This window comes from Panthera uncia (genome assembly GCF_023721935.1).
Source record: "Panthera uncia isolate 11264 chromosome A3 unlocalized genomic scaffold, Puncia_PCG_1.0 HiC_scaffold_12, whole genome shotgun sequence".
In the NCBI taxonomy this organism is placed as follows: Eukaryota; Metazoa; Chordata; class Mammalia; order Carnivora; family Felidae; genus Panthera; species Panthera uncia.
In genome coordinates this window covers 7,331,755-7,346,820 of record NW_026057579.1, presented here as the reverse complement: position 1 = coordinate 7,346,820, position 15,066 = coordinate 7,331,755, and positions in this window count along the sequence as shown.

The window sequence follows — 15,066 nt, the reverse complement described above, 5'->3', positions numbered from 1 at the left end:
TTTATTACCAGATTTTTCACTAAGTATGACACAGAATTTTCACTTCATACTTATATGGAAAGGTACATGGCCATAAAATCTCAAGATTCAGTGAAACCTTGGATCGTGAGTAACTTGTTCTGCATGTATTCTGCAATATGAGCAAATACTTCTAATAAATTTTTTTGATAAATGAGCAATGTCTTGCAATACAAGTAGTACTTGATGCTGGATGTCACATGATCACAACTGAGCCAATGGTTCTTCTCTTTCTCCCCACCCCCCAACCTTTTGCTGAGGGATTGTGGGTGATCATCTCCTATGCTGGGATGCTCAGTCTCAGGCCGTGGTGTTTGGCAGAAATCGGTGATTTTTCAGAACACTGGAAGGTGCCCACAACTGGTACTGGCGTATTTTTGTCACTTCAAAGCACCTATGGACAGGCCTTTGCTTTTCCATACAAGAGTGAGCTTAGGAAGGCTTTGCTTCATTCTAGGTCATTAGATAGGTTCCTTGTTAAAGTTGCACTAAAAGAGAAAGATTCCATTGAGCCAATAGATAGCAATGACTCTGTTAGTGAAAGTCATCCTATGCAATAACCCTCCTCTCTCTTGTCTCCCTCACACCAGCCACGAAGTTTTTCAAAGGTAAGTGCAGGTTAATTTGCTTATTTTTCTTTATATTTTGTATTTTCTTCTTTGTTTTGTATTTATATTACAGTATTGTGATCATTTTTATATGAATATTTTGGGTTGTGTAACGAATCATTTGAGTTTCCATTATTTCTTATGGGGAAATTCACTTTGGTATACAAGTGCTTTGGATTACAAGTATGTTTCTGGAATGAATTATGCTTGCAAACCAAGGGTTTTGCTGTACTTTTTTAAATTTTTTAACATTTATTGAGAGACAGAGAGAGACAGAGCTCGAGTAGGAGAAGGGCAGAGAGAAAAAGGGAGACACAGAATCTAAAACAGGCTCCAGGCTCTGAGCTGTCAGTACAGAGCCCAATGTGGGGCTCGAACTCATGAAATGCGAGATCGTGACCTGAACCAAAGTTGGACACTCAACTGACTGAGCCCCTGCTGTACTTTTCTGAAAGGAAAAATAAATAGAGGGAAGCAGATTACCATATCAGATATTAGCACTAATTATAAAGCCCTAGAAGTGAAGGCCATTTTGGCATTTGGATAGTAGACTGATCCATCAAAATAAATAGATAATGGAGGAGCATATCTACAAATTTATGGAAGTTTGATAAATGACAAGTGTATTGTTACAGATCAGAAAGAGAGATGTTATCCTATAGAAGAAAAAGGAAGTTGGATTCCAAATTTTTAGCATACACAAAAATTAACCCCAGGTGAGCTAAGAACTTGCATACATAAAGCAAAAATTTTTTAAGGAAATATAAACATCTTTTATATGCCTGATAAACATAACTACAAAAATCCTCAACAAAATATTAGCAAACTGAACTCAGGAATACATTAAAAGCATCAGACACCATGATCAGATGGGATTTATTCCAGGGATGCAAAGATGATTCAATACCCACAATCATTCAATATGGTACACCACATTTACAAAATGAATGGTAAAAATCATTTGATCATCTCGATAGATGGAGAAAAAGCATTTGACAAAATTCAACATCCATTTATGATAAAACCTCTCAACAAAGTGGGTACAAAGGGAACATACCTCAACCTACTAAAGGCCGTATATGAGGCCTCACCTCAATGGTGAAAAGTTTAATACTTTTCCTCTAAGATCAGGAACAGGCGAGAGTGTCCACTCCTACCACTTTTATTCAACACAGTATTGGAAGTCCTAGCCATAACAATCAGATAAGAAAAAGAAATAAAAGGCATCTAAATCAGCAAAGAAGTAAAACTGTCACCATATGCAGATGACATAAAACCACACATAAAAAACCCTGAAGACTACACACACACACACACACACACACACACACACACACACTATTAGAACTAATAAATGAACTCAGTAAAGTTGCAGGATACAAAACTAATACACAAAAATTTGTTGTATTACTATACACTAATAAGCTATCAGAAACAGAAATTAAAAAACAATCCCATTTACAATTGCATAAAAAAGGATAAGTTACCTGGGCATAAATTTCAGGAGGTGAAAGACTTCTACTATGAAGACTATAAGACACTAATGAAAGAAACTAAAGATGACACACATAAAGGGAAAGATACACCATGCTCATGAATTGAAAGAATATTGTTAAAATGCCCATACTACCCAAACCAGTATACAGACTCAAAGCAACCCCTATCAAAATTTCAATGGAATTTTTCACATAGCTAGAACAAACAATCCCAAAATTTGTATGCTATTGCAAAAGACTCCAAATAGCCAAAGCTATCTTGAGAAATAAGAACGCAGCTGTAGGTAACACAATCCCAGATTTCAAACTCTACTACAAAGCAATTGTAATCAAAACAGTATGATAGCGGCACAAAAAGAGACACATAGGTCAACAGAACAGAGATACACCCAGGCTTACATGCTCAATTAATCTATGACAAAGGAGGGAACAATATACAATGGGGAAAAGTCAGTCTCCTCAATAAATGGTTTTGGGAAAACTGAACAGCTGAAGAATGAAACTGAGTTACTTTCTTACACCATATACAAAAATAAACACAAAACAGATCAAAGACCTAAATGTAAGACTGGAAACCATAAAACTCCTAAAAGATGTAGAGAGTAATCTCTTGATCATTGATCTTAGCAATAGTTTTTTGGTTCTGTCTCCTCAGGTAAGGACAAAATAAGCAAACAAAACAAAACAAAATTGGGACTACATTAAACAAACAAAAAAAAATTATACTGCAAACATCAGCAAAAAACAAACAAAAAAAACCCAAAAACCAGTCTACTGAATGGGAGAAGGTATTTGCAGATTATACATATGATAAGGTGTTAATATCCAAAGTATATAAATAATTCATACAATTGAACACTAAGACCCCCAAAGAATCTGATTAAAAAATTAACAGAGCGGGTGCTTAGGGGGCTCAGTCAGTTGAGCATCTGACTTCAGCTCAGGTCATGATCTCATGGTTCATGGGTTCAAGCCCCTCACTGGGCTCTATGATGACAGCTCCTAGCCTGGAGCCTGCTTCAGATTCTGTGTCTCCCTCTCTCCTTGCCCCTCCCATTTGTGTGCGTACACACTCTCTCTCAAAAATAAATAAACATTAAAAAAAAAAAGAAAGAGGGCCTGAATAGACATTTTCCAAGACAAATAAGTGGCCAACAGACACACGAAGAGATGTTCAATATCACTAATCATCAGAGAAATGCAAATCAAAACCACAAGAAGGGTGGTGTCACACCTAGTAGTATGGCTATTATCAAAAAGACAAGAAATGATGAGGGTTAGAGAAGATGTGGAGAAAAGGCAATCCTTGTGAACTGTTGGGGGTAATTTATTTGTTGCAGCCACTATGGAAAACAGTATGGAACTTCCTCAAAAAATTAAAAATAGCAATACCATAAAATCTAGTAATTAATTCCACTTCTGGGTATTTATCTGAAGAAAACAAAAGCACTAATTCAAGAAGATATATGCACCCCTATGTTTACTGCAGCATTATTTACAATAGCCAAGATATGGAAGCAACCTAAGTGTCCATTAATAGATGAATAAATAAAGAAGATGTGTGGGGCGCCTGGGTGGCTCAGTCGGTTGAGCATCCGACTTCGGCTCAGGTCATGATCTCACGGCTCGTGAGTTCAAGCCCCGCATCGGGCTCTGTGCTGACAGCTCAGAGCCTGGAGCCTGTTTCAGATGCTGTGTCTCGCTCTCTCTCTCTGACCCTCCCCCGTTCATGCTCTGTCTCTCTCTGTCTCAAAAGTAAATAAACGTTAAAAAAAATTATTAAAAAAAAAAGAAGATGTGTTATATATTATAATGGAGTATTACTCAGCCATAAAAAAGAATGGGATCTTGCCATTTGTGACAACATGGATGAATCTCTATGGTATTACACTAAGTGAAATAAGTCAGACAGAGAAAGATGAATACTGCAAAATTTCATATTCATGTAACATCTAAAAAACAAAACAAACAAAAACAAACGGACTCACAAGTACAGAACAAAATGGTGGTTGCCAGAGGGGAGGAGCATGACAGAATGGGTGAAATAGGTGAAAGGAATTAAGAGGTACAAACATCCAGTTATAAAATAAATAAATCACAGGGTGTAAAGTACAGCATAGGGAAGATAGTAATGACTTTGTATGGTGACAGATGGTAACTGGACTTACTGTGGTGATCATTTTGTAATGTAAATACATGTTGAATCACGATGTTGTTACACCTAAACTAATATAATATTGTATGTCAACTATACTTCAATATAATATCAACAATAACATAAATCTTTCTTACCACGTAGGCAAGGGTTTATTAAGCAAGAAACAAACCATTAAATATCAGCAATTATGAAGTTAACAACCTTAAAATTAAAAAGTCCTAATCATCCAATTCCACCTTAAAGAGAGAGGACAAGTTATAAGCTGTGAAAAAACATCTCAAAAAAACATACCCAAAATGTATAAAGAACTCCTAAAAATGAATGAAAAAGAAAAAAATATACATATTAGAATAAATTGGTGAAAGACACAAACTAGCAGTTCTTGAAAGGCAAAATGCATGTGTCTAATAAATACACAAAAATAAATATCAACATCATTACTATTTGGGAAATGTAAATCAGAAGTGATGTAATACTACTTGCATTTAGTTGGCCAATTTTAATGTCTAACCAAACCAAATTTAGAGAGTAGGAACCTTGCTATTAAATAATTGCATATTTTATGACAATACAAATTGCTAGAATCATCTTGAAAACAATATGCTTATATATTTTAAAACAAATATTTATATACACAGAGAGCAATTCCATTCTTGCATATGCCCCCCAAATACCCTCACTTATGTACAGAAGGAGACAAAGTTCATAGCAATTCTTCCTAAAAGACCCAAGCTGAAACAAACAAAAAGAAACAGTGATCAACAGAAACATGAATAACTTATGGTAGATTCACAAAATGGAATATAATGCACAAATGAAAATGAATATTAGTACATTAGTACTGATGTTAAGTGAATAAAGAACATTACAGAAGAGTATCTAAAATATGATCACTGTTTAGTAAATTCAAAAATAACCATATGGTATTTGTCTTTCTCTGACCAACCTAACTTCACTTAGCATAATACTCTCTAGCTCCATCCATGCAGATGTAAATGGCAAGAGCTCATTCTTTTTTATGGCTGGGTAATATTCCATTCTGTATGTTCACCACATCTTCTTTCTCCATTCAGTGGAGACTTAGGCTCTTTCCATAATTTGGCTACTGTAGATAATGCTGCTATAAACAGCAGGGTGTGTGAATCCCTCTGAATTAGTATTTTGCATTGTTTGGGCAAATAGGGTACTTCTATTTTTAACTTTGAGAGGAACCTCCAAACTGTTTTCCAGAGTGGCTATACCAGTTTGCAGGCCAACCAAGAGTGCAAGGCGCTTCCCCTTTCTCTATATCCTTGCCAACACTTGTTTCCTGTGTTGCTGATTTTTGCCATTCTGAGAGGTCTGAGGTGATATCTCATTTTAGTTTTGACTTGCTTTTCCCTGCTGATGAGTGACGCTGAACATCTTTTCATGTGTCTTTAGACCATCTGTGTATCTTCTTTGGTTAAATGTCTATTCATGCCTTCTGCCCAATTTTTATTGGATTATTCATTTTTGGGGTGTTGAGTTTTATAAATTCTCATATGTAGAATTTAAGAAACAAAACAAATGAGCAAAGGGGAAAAAAAAGGGAGAAGGAGGCAAACCAAGAAACATTTTTTTAATGTTTTAATTTAATTTTGAGAGGGGGGGGCACAAGTTGGGGAGGGGGAGACACAGAATTCGAAGCAGGCTCCAGGCTCTGAGCTGTCAGTGCAGATCCCACTATGGTGCTCAAACCCATGAACCAAGAGATCATGACCTGAGCCAAAGTTGGTCGCTAAACCAACGGAGTCACCCAGGCACCCCAAGAAACAGACTCTTAACTACAGAGAACTGATGGTTGCCAGAGGGGAGGTTGGTGGGGGATGGGTAAAATAGGGAATGGGAATTAAGGAGTGAGTGCACTTGTGATGAGCACCAGCTGGTATATGTAAGTGATGAATCACTAAATTCTACTCCTGAAGCTAATATTACACTGTATATGAACTAACTGGAATTTAAATAAAAACTAAAAACAAAAGAGTAACAACATATACGTTGATAATAAAGATATGTGATAAAACCATTAAAAAGAGCAAGTATATTAAAATGGAATTTAGTGGAAGAGAAGGTTTTAGGATCAGAGAGAAGTGATTGTTAATTTTCTAGTTCCAGGGTTCAGTAATGTGGTCACAGTATGCATTATATCATTAGAATAAATAAAGCAAAAGACCCATGCATCCGATAATTATGGCAACACATCATAAATTACAGATTATATTAAAAACGGTTGTTGGCATCCAGGAATCAATATAAAGAAGAGGAAGAAAAGGAGGAGGATAAATAAGGAAGACTTGCAGAGGCTGTCAAAATGGAAATGAGGGAAATTAACATAAATAACATTTTTGTACGTGAAATGTACATGAATTATTGAAGAACTAAATATATGGTATGAAGTAGAGGTCAAAATTAAATCTATTTTCTCATGTACATAGGAGTGTAAAATGGGTAATTCAGATGTAAAAAGGATAAGGACATTCAGAGGTCATTTTGCTCATATTGAGTTAGAGAGGTTTACTCTCTGTACAGGCAGTGATAATAAAAGACAATTTGGAAGTCAAGCCTGGAATTTCTAAGGAGAACACGGCTGGTGATTTAGATACGGGAATTTCCTACATATTAATTAATAGGTAAGATGACCTACGGAGAGAAAGAATTCATTTTACTCGGTGTAAGAATTCCATTTCTAATAATCAGGGCTGTCAGATACTGACATGTATTGCCTTGAAAGGTACTGAGCATTCAGTTAGCTGATGTATTAATAGTCATCTGACATGTGTATTTTAGGAAACCCCTAGACTGAGTCAGATATTCATCACTATGTGAACCTTAGGGTTAATGCTAAGATTTTATGGCTTATGATTTTTGCTGTTGGCATTTACTGCTTCATGTTCTGCCACATTCTGTTTATAAACCCACGTACAAATTTAATAATTTTACATAAATAAACATATGCAAACAAGCTTTTTACTTTAGAATAGTTTCAATTGACAGAAAAGGTACAAAGAGGGGTGCTTGGGTGGCTCAGCTGGTTGAGCAGCCAATTCTTGATTTCAGCTCAGCTCATGATCTCATAGTTCATGAGACTGAGCCCCACATCAGGCTCTGTGCTGACAGTGCAGAGCCTGCTCGGGGTTCACTCTCTTCCTCTCTCTCTGTCCCTCCCCTGCTCAGGCTTGCTCTCTGGCGCGCTTTCTCTCTCTCTCTCAAAATAAATAAATGGACATAAAAAAAGAAGAGTTACAAAGATAGTATAGAGTTCTCATACACTTTACATTGAACTTCCTCGATTATTCACATCTTACGTTTCTATGCTACATCTGTTACAACTATTTATTATAGAGGCCTGTTCTTAATGCACAAAAAATTTCACAGCCAGTCTAGATTCACAGACAATTGTTTTGTCAATGAGAATTGAGGTGCTCCATCTACATTGGTATGAGCCAATTATTTGTAGCTGAATTATACCAAATCCATTTTAACTGATTCTCTTAATCATATGAGAAATTCTCAGGGAAAATGTAGGCAATTAGGTTGATCATTAAGTCTGAAAATTATAGCTGCTTTTCAAAACAATCTTATGATTTTATCTTGAACTTTTGACTGCCAGCACTTTCCCATTTTAAGGGGAATAAATATGTATATCAGTGAAAGATAGAAGGTAGCAATTTGAGTTTTAGGAAAACGTCCCAGAAAAAAAACAAAGAAAAATTTGGTTATGGTAAATATATATGGTAAATATATTTAGTAAATATAGTTATATACAGTAAATATAAATATAGTTATATAGTTCACATAGCAAATACAGTAAATACATAAAAACATTTTTAAGTAATCAGATGAAATAGGAAAGCTCAACACTGCTTCTCTTAAAGTACTCTCATTAGAGAATGTTTAATTATTATGTTGTGTTAGATTATTATTTTCTAGAGGGAAAGAGAACTTAGCAAATTTCATCCCATGTAAGTTTTCAAAATCTTGTCTGTTTTATATTAACAAATTTGCTACTTAAGTGCTTACTATTTAAATAGGGCAAAGGACATAATATTGGGATTGAGCAGACAGAACCCATAAAAGAGAAAATAGGTACAATGCTACCTCAAAGAGAATCTTAGAAAAGCACCAGACCATATTCTGGTGTCTGGTAAAAAACACCTAAGAAATACTTTTTATCTTTTTCATATTGAATCCTGGATTTAAGAAACTCCAAAAACCCTCTTCTCTTTGTTAATGGATGAAAACACAGAAATTATGGTTTACGTGTATACTTAGAGTTTAGGGAATTAACAGAGATAAACCCGGAATAAAACTAAGAAAAAAAAATCCACCAATCGTCTCCTAATATTATTATTATCTCAGCATATATGGATTTCTGGATTTATTCTGTTCCTCCTTTTTTTTCATATTACAGGTTGGTATTAGTATGTGGGAAGTGTAAAAAGTATATTTCACATATATTGTATGTAACATAGTATATAGTCTTTGACCATTCACAGCAATGTGAGTATATATTATCCTTATATTGCTGCCTAGGTTCTGATGTAAATGTTAGAATAGGGATCCACCTGGAAGGTTGACCACTGGGTCCTTGGTTTCTCCCTCTTGTTTCGTAAGTGACAGTGCCATAAAGCAGATTCACTGTATCATCTTCAATGCAGAGAAGACACTCACACCTCAGTTGGCTTCAGCAAGACAGTGAGCAAGATAGTTCAGCAATGGAGATAACTGGCAATAATGTAAAGCATCACTATCTTAGTGCTATGTAAAGAGCCACCAACAGGCAACAGACTGGCTTGGGAAATCAGGAAGGTCAGTGAACTATCTATAATTAAACTGAAGCAACCTTCAAGTATTCTATTCTGGGCATGACTCTTTAACATACCCATACTTTCTGCTGAAGCCATCAAAAATTTGGCTGAATTTAGTTAGTGACCATTTTGCCAGAACTTCCTCCCACACACCATGCTTCTTCTCAGAAATAGTGTTTTTGTGGTATTTATATAAGGTTCTTCTCTAGCATAAATCACCCTATTCTGAATATGGTAAAACTATTTGAAGTGAAAGGAAGTATAGTTAATTCTCTCTTATCAGGAAAGGACTGAATTCTCTTCCCAATTACCTCTTCCTTGCAAAATCGCCCACTGCGCTAAATGCGTCCTGTTTCATGAATTATTGCATAAAATCAAACAGGCTTGGGACCCAAAAGCTATTCTATGACAACAGATTTCTTTAAAGTTAGTTATAATCTCCCCATTCTTTCCAGGGGTGATATAAAATATCACCCACTTTAAATTTATCAAACATTTAAGTGACTGTTTTGCCAGGCACTGTGGAGTTACAAAGTAAAAATAATAATAATAATAATAATAATAATAATAGAAAAATTAAAAAAAATAAATCAGAGAGAGAGAGAGGGAGAGATTTAGATCCTACTCTTAAGAACTCAGTGTTTAGTGTGTACTAGGGCTACACATTGGAATTAGATTAGGTGTCATTTAAATCTACTCTTTTAAACAAAAAATTACTGAGTTTCTAGGAAAGCTCTACCTGCTGGGGGGTGCACTAAATATCCTCTGTCTCACGATCTTAAATTCTGAGAAAGAAAGATGAGGAATAGTGTCACAAAGAAAAATAACAAATCAGGAAAAGGATATAGAATTTGCAATTTTATGAAGGGTGCCTGGGGAATGTTGTGCTGAGAAGATTGCATCTAAATAATATCCCAAAGAAGACGAAGGAGTAACTCAGTTGGGTGCCTTGGAACAAAGTGTTCCCAGGAAAACAGAAGTGGAAAGACTCTAAGATGGGAGCATGGCTGTCATGTTGAAGACATGTCATGTCAAGACAGCAAGAAGAGGGGTGCCTGGGCGGCTCAGTCGGTTGAGCGTCTGACTTCGGTTCAGGTCATGATCTCACGGTCTGTGAGTTCGAGCCCCGTGTCGGGCTCTGTGCTGACAGCTCAGAGCCTGGAGCCTGTTTCAGATTCTGTGTCTCCCTCTCTCTGACCCTCCCCTGTTCATGCTCTGTCTCTCTCTGTCTCAAAAATAAATAAACGTTAAAAAAAATTTAATAAAAAAAAAAGACAGCAAGAAGACACCTATTGGAGTGGAACAGGTAAGGCACAACAGGAAAAGATGAAGTCATAGAGAAAATAGGAGCTTTGCACCATTAAAATAGGATTTGTCAAATTGTTAGTTTGAAATCCTCTCTTAGAGGGATACATCATATTACAGATGACTCTCAACATTTCCTCTTTTCCCTGTGTTCTCAAATAAGTGGACTGAGATGTGAGGGCTTAGGACCAGAAAAGGAACTGTGTTCACAGAGTACCTTCTGATTGGAATACAGCAGTCATTATCATCAACTTGGCGAAGGTTTTTATTGAATAGTGGAATCGTTGTTTACAAATTATTTTTTATGATTCTCGTGCTCAAAGGAATTTTCAAACCAGTGGGGATAATTGGCTAGCTCTCATGTTTTCTCTGACTATGGAAAAAAACCAACATAATAAAAATTCACTGGGAGTAGGGGCACTCTAAGTTATTAGAACTCACAGTAATTAAAGTGAAAATGCACTGATTTCCTCCTTCTGCCCCTTCTATCCAAATTCACATAGTGTCTTGCCCATAGAAAGCCCTTACTGATACCAATGTGAGTATATATACCTGTGTCTGTGCTTGTATTGCTGTCTAGATTCTAATGTAGATGTTAGAATAGGGATCCATATGGCAGGTTGGTTTCTCCCTCTTGTTGCATTAGTGACAGAGCCATAAAGTAGGTTCATTGTATCATATTCAATGCAGAGAAGACACCCTCAACTGAACTGGCTTCTACAACTCTAAACCATCTTTAGTCTTTGCCTTCTTTGAGTGTTAATGTGGAACAGAGAGAAAGGGCCTGACATTGTTCTAGGTTCTGGGATTTGGGGGTGGATAGCACTGAACACCTAGTCCAAAAACAACAAAATCTCTGCCTTGGGAATTTAACTTTCTAGTGGGTAAAAACAAATCCTAAAACAAACAAACAAACAAACAAACAAACAAAAAACCCTATATTATTGATGACATAAGGGAGTTTAGAAACAAGATAGAAAAAAGACCAGGACCGGGCAGTGAGGATTACAATCCTGAAAATATTACCTATTAGGCAAATCAGAGATTTGAACACAGATTTATCTGTATAATGAGATTAAAAATAATGCCTACATCATGCACTGTGATGAGAAATAAATGAGAAGATAATGTGTGAGGAAAAAATATTCATTGAATTTTATGTTCATAAAATTTAAGAAACATGGGGTGCCTGAGTGGCTCAGTTAGTTCAGAGTCGAACTCTTGATTTCAGTTCAAGTCATGATCCCAGGGTTGTGGGATTGAGCCCCCCTGTCTTTGGACTCTGTACTGAGTGTGGAGCCTGCTTACGTTTCTCTCTCCCTCTCTCTCTCTTTCTCCCACTGCCCCTCTTCCTTGCTCATACATGGTCTCTCAAAAAATTTTTTTTCCATAAACACATTAGTTTGATTGAAACTTCTTACCAATAGCAGCAACAGAGAGATCGTTATTTAAAAGTCAGTGATTCCAAACACTAGAAGTTTCTCTGTGGTTTCTATAAGGTCTAGTAAATTTCCAGTTAGGAAAGGAGTTGAAAACACACACACACACACACACACACACACACACACACAACTAAACAATCAGCAAGTTTCTTTTAAATAAAGTTATATCTGAAGTGATTAACAATATCTTACCTATGGATGGCAGGCAAAATAATGGCCTCCCTCCCAAAGATGTGTATGTCCTTTTTTTGTGTGTATTTTTTATTCTTTCTTAATTAAAAAAATTTTTTTAAATATAATTTATTGTCAAATTGGTTTCCATACAACACCCAGTGCTCATCCCAACAGACGCCCTCCTCAAATGCCCATCACCCACTTTCCCCTAAGATGTCTATGTCCTAATCACCAGAATCTGTGAACATGGCAAAAGGGAATTATGGTTAAAAATGTAATGGTGGTTGCTAATCAGATGGCCTTGAGATGGGGAAATTATCTTAGATTAACCAGATGGATCCAATATAATCACCAGTCCTTAAAAAGTGTGAACTTTCCCACCTGTGATCAGAGGGGGACTGACACTGGAAGAGAGGCATATTGCCAAAGGCAAATGTCAAAAAGGCATATTGCCGGTTGATGGAAGAAGGGGGCCACCATCTAAGGAATGTATGTGGTCTCTAGAAGCTGCAAAAAAAAAAAGCAAGGAGAGGGATGTTCCCATGGGGCCCCCAGAGGAACCAGCTTTACCAACACCAGCCGTGGCACTTACAGCCTACAGAACTGTAGGATAATAAAGTTGTGTTGTTTTTAACCACAAATCACCACAAAATTTGTCATGTAGAAAACATGATTATGACTTTCCACAATTTCCTGCAACAAACCTCCTGATCATTGATATCTGTGTTAATACTATGTTTACATCTCTAGCTGGATAGAGGCAAGCTCGGAAATAAAAAATTTGGCAGCAAGAGTTTCCTTCTCTTTGCAAAAACGAAAACAAACAACAAAACAAAAAGAAAAACAGAGAATGAGAAGAAACCTATTAATTTTGAAAGAGATGGAAACATGAGCAAAATTATTCTTGAAACTTCTGTCCCAAACTAAGTCATAAAAAAAGATCCTTAATGGTATAAACTTCCAGTTATAAAATTAACAAGTTCTGGGGATCTAATGTGCAGCATGGTGATTGCAGCTAATAGTATTGTATTATTTACCTAAAACTTGTTAAGAGGTCTTACATGTTCTCACCACAAAAAAAGAAATGGTAATTATGTGACATGGTGAAAGGATTAGCTAAGGATGACAAGCATTTGGCAATATGTAAGTGCATCAAATCAACATATTGTATACTTTAAACTTACACAATGTTATGTCAGTCATATCTCAGTAAAGCTGGGGGAAAGAAGGTATCCTTACTTATTTCCATGGTTCATAAATATTTTCTATCATTTAGCTTTTCTTATCAGTCAAGGAAGACATTTACATAGTATCTGAACATTTGAAAAGCATTTTCAGGTCAAAGGTCATTACTTCCTTTAAACTAAATGTTGATTTCTTTTTTATTTCTTTTTATTAAAAATTTGTTTTAATGTTTATTTATTTCTGAGAGAGAGAGAGACAGACAGACAGAGCGTGCGTGGAGTGGGGGCAGAGAGAGAGGGAGACACGGAATCCAAAGCAGGCTCCAGGCTCTGAGCCATCAGCACAGAGCCCGACACAGGGCTCGAACTCACAAACTGCGAGATCATGACCTGAGCCGAAGTCAGACACTTACTTAACCAAGTGAGCCACCCAGGCGCCCCAAATGTTGCTTTCTTTTTAGAGAGAAACTCATATTTCCAATTTTGTGATTTTCTTTCTCAGATAGGATTCTTCTATTAATTACTGTTTTTGCATCTTATAAGGCATCTCACTGTATGTGCTTCATCAAACATGCACAGTATATGTTATTTTCCTCTTCTTTTCTAATTTTTTTTAACTCCAGCTCTTATATTAGGGCATTCTTTAAGGCTGATCCTTGGCTTTTTATCTATCATTTATATACTCTGTGATTTTGTCCACTACTGATAAATATTAAATTTACACAGATAGTTTAACCGCAATATTTTTCATGGTATTTTACACATAATAATAATAATAATAATAATAATAATAATAAAGCACATTCCCAGTATCTCCTATGTGTCAAATACTGATAATAAAATTAAAAATGTCTTCTTGGATTTCCCACAGTCACCAAAACCCATTAGATGATCCTTCCTTCTAAACCAGGTTTTCCTCCTAGTTTCTAATTTCTGTCAAAGGCAGGATTATCTTCCTAGAAATGTCTCGGAAGAAATATGGCATTATCTTGAAATCATCTTTTGCAAACTTCATTTTAAATCATTCACAGTGTTTCTTTACTGTTACATAGTAATAGCTTCTTAATCACCATGTTGTCTTCCTAGCTTATAGCTGTCTTTTCAGCTCTTCCATCAGCCATGTGACCCATCTCCAGATTAAACGGAAAAGAATAACGAGCAGCGTCTGTCTTCCCCATTATTTTGTCCAATGGAGCTTTCTCTAGAATTCAGTCTTTTAAAAAAGTTCACCCGCAAACGCCACATCTTCACAAAATGAAGACACGTTTTGTTTTGTTTTTTCATTTTCTCGTTATAAAACCAGTGTACGCCTACAGAATTTCCAAACAATAAGTAGGAAGCAAAAAGAAAGAGGACTTTGAATTAAAAAACAAACACCCTGTGGGAGAGACAAGGACTCAACAACAATGGCCAGGTCCCTAAGGGCTCAGCCCCAACTGAAATAATGATTGGAGAGCCGCTACAAAGATGGAGAACTACGAGGGGTAAAAGTGGGCACTGGCAACAGATGAGGGAAGACCTCAAAGGAACCCTTTTATTTCACAGTTGTCTTCAGAGTGTTTGTTCTCTGTGGGCTACTGAATAAAATGTGCCCTGGTCAGATGCCAGGCCCCTTCTCTCTGCTCTTTGACCTTTACTCAGAAAAAGAAATGTCGGGGCGCCTGGGTGGCGCAGTCGGTTAAGCGTCCGACTTCAGCCAGGTCACGATCTCGCGGTCCGTGAGTTTGAGCCCCGCGTCGGGCTCTGGGCTGATGGCTTGGAGCCTGGAGCCTGTTTCCGATTCTGTGTCTCCCTCTCTCTCTGCCCCTCCCCCGTTCATGCTCTGTCTCTCTCTGTCCCATAAATAAATAAA